We start from the raw sequence: 3,337 nt of genomic DNA, 5'->3' as shown, positions 1-3,337 counted from the left end.
ATGTAGGGATAAGAATCTTGCCCCTCTCATGAAATTCAATTGTGATTGGAATGAAGAGGTTACTGCTCAATTCTATGCAAATCTTTACATTAACCATGTCAATAAAATAATGCATTGGACTCTTCAAGGGAAGCTCCTCTCCGTGACATATGCAGAATTTGGGAGCATACTTCGTTATAATGAACATGATCTCAATAGATACAAGATTCATGAGATGGAGAATGTCATTGAAGATGGTGAGATGTCCTTCATGTATGATAGTGCTTATGGGCCAATTGAGCATGCTACTACCAAGGGAATGATTCCTTACTACAAGTTGCTCAACCAACTCTTCTAGTATACTCTTTGTCCTAAAGGTGGTGATGCGGACAATATCTCCAATATGTCAAAGAACTTTCTTGTAAGAATGGCCCCTGGCAAGGGTGATTTTAGTGTCTTTGACTTCATTTGGAAAGAAATTATCATTTGTTCTTACTCACCCAAGAAGAGTTGTCACTATGCTCCGTATATCTTTGCTATGATCAAGGAAGTGACATAATTAGAGATCTTGACGGACAAGGGCCATCTGGTATACAAGTCCAAGAAAGATCACATTGAGAGACTATGCAAGATTGGTTCTCATGCTATTCGTCCTCCACCTCCACAAGGACCTTCCCATGGGGCTTCATCTTCTCAAGGACCATCTCATGGAACTTCACCTTCTCAAATGCCATCATCCTCTTATAGACCATCTAGCTCTAGAGGCCCTCCACCCTCCCGTGCTCCTAAGAAGAAAGGAATCTTCAATTTCTTATCATAAGGTCTATTTGCATGCTTCAATGTGGGCCGCCACAATCCGAAAGAGATGTATGCCTATAAGAAGCATGTGGATGAGTAGCTTTTGAAGATTGAGAAAAGGCAAAAGGAGCTCATGGCTAAAAATGATATACCACATTCTCCCATCCATACTCCTATGGATTTTTCTCCTCCACCAATTTTCTATAACCCTTGGGAGGAAATTGGATAGCACTCCATGATCTTTGGGGCTCCACAAGAAGAAGATGATCATGACTTATGTGGGCAAGAGGAGTCCGAGGAGGAAGAAGAAGATGTCCCTGCTGCTCATACTCCTACCGATGAGGGTGAAGATGATGATGATAAGGTCGATGATGATGATGATGAGTGATGGCTATGGAAGGGCCTCCCCTTTTTGGAGCTTGATGCTAAAGGAGGAGTGAGCTCACCTTGGACCATGTGGTGGCTGCTATCTATCCTTTATCTTTGAGCTATGAGCTTTAGTTTGTTGGCTTGTTGACATGTAAGACACTGATATGGTGTGATGTGTGGTGTGCCATGTGAGATTTTTTTAAAAAATTTGTAATACTTATTCATGCTTTGCTATGTTCGTGTGCATCTTGAACTTAATGCTTGTGTGATGATCATGGTTTGATTTATTGTTTATTTCCACCTTATTCATGTGCTATATCTTGTCATATGCATCACTATGATATTCATGCGACACTTTGCACCCCACGAATGCAAGAATATAGGGGGAGCTCTCTTAAAATGTGTAAATAGCATTTGAGGCCATTTTGATTTTATCTTGAAAGATGCACATATTAAGGGGAAGCTTACCTATAATATTGGATTCAAAATGATTATATACTTCTCTTGTGAGCCTTAATTCTGTTGTCATCAATCACCAAAAAGGGGGAGATTGAAAGTGCATTTGGCCTCCTAAGTGGTTTTGGTGTTGATGACATACATAATTAAAGAACTAATGAATCGAGAAATTGACAGGTTTAATCTTAAGAAATGAAAAAGTGCAAGAAATGACCCCAATTTGTTTGAAGGACAGTGTTGAAGTATAAAGGAAGATCTTTTTATTCTTTCTATTTTTGAATTTGAGTATAGGAACACCGTACTATAAAGAAGGACATGGATGGATAGCTTGAAGATGTCAAAGTGCTTTTTTGAGATGCTAATGACCTATGAGAGACACCACTCACACACTTGCACATTTAGTTTCTCATAGTTTCTTTGAGTGTCAGAAGTTTTGATATGGGGTCGGAAGTTCCGACATCTACCAATGCCAAAAGTTTTCAGAAACTTCCGACAGGGGGTGCTCAACGGATTTAATTGAACAGTGTTGGAAGTTCCAACCTAGTGTCGGAAGTTTTGATGATAAGTGTCGGAAGTGACAAGGGGTGCTCAGCTGTTTTATATGAATAGGGTCGGAAGTTCCGAGCCAGTGTCGGAAGTCCCGACAATCACTTATTAGAACAGTAATGGCTAGTTTTGGAGGCTCGGGTATTTATACCCCCTCAGCCCCCCTCATTTTTGCTGACCTAACCCAAGACAAACACCTCCTAGAGAATTCAATACTCCTCCCCACTCCCTCCTTTAGCTAAATCTTTGAGAGTTTTGAGCTAGGGCTTATGTGAGAGAAGGATTTGAGGTGTGTGACTATAGCTTTGAGTATGAGGTCAACCAAGTTCATCTCAAGAGCACTTGAAGCATCTTCGGTCTTTGATTCGCGTTTGTTACTCTTGAAACTTGCTTCTAGACGGTTCGACGTCACCCGTTCGAGCGCCCTCTCATTGTAGTGCGCCTGGGAAGTTTGTATTGCCCATCCTCTTGGAGGATTCATAGTAAGTGACTCAAGCCTATTTTATGGTTGATTGAGAGAGGTAAAGGGTTAGTGTGGAACCAGCTCTCTGTGAACTCGTCAACGAAGACATAGCTTTCTTTGTGGGAGTGAACTTCAGTAAACCAATCCTTTGTCTCATGTGCTTGTGTTGTTCTTCAAGTTCTAGAGCTTGATTTGTGCCGATCTACATTCTTGTGAAGTTTTTCTTATAAAGATCACCTGCAATAGTCTCTGTACATCTTTGCTGAACTTTTGATTCAAATTGATTCTACTGAAACTAGTTTATTTTTGAATTTTGTAGAGTACTTTTATCTCTGTCAGAAATTCCACCCCTGTACTTGAAGTTCCGACCCCATCGGAAGTTCCGGCACAGCGCCGGAAGTTCCAACCCATTTAACTCAGTTGCGAAGAATTTTCAGGTTTTAAAGATCGAGCCTATTCACCCCCCCTCGAGGCATCACACGATCCTTTCACTCCTGAGAACCCTAGGTCGATTGGCTTGGGCTCTATAGGCGGATTGGCCTAGGCCCTTTCTAGGCCCATTGGCCTTCGTCTTTCTCTGGTTTGTCTCTTTGTTCAGGGCTTTGTCCAATTATGCTCCATTATAGTCCAATTTGCTGCGAAAATAGAATATTCTCCAAAACACATTACAGGTGTGAAAATGACCCTATTATTAGGTATGATCAATAGTTAAAAGTATGCGATTAT

This window comes from Setaria viridis, chromosome 3 (genome assembly GCF_005286985.2).
Source record: "Setaria viridis chromosome 3, Setaria_viridis_v4.0, whole genome shotgun sequence".
Lineage (NCBI taxonomy): Eukaryota > Viridiplantae > Streptophyta > Magnoliopsida > Poales > Poaceae > Setaria > Setaria viridis.
Note: the sequence above shows the minus strand (reverse complement) of the source record.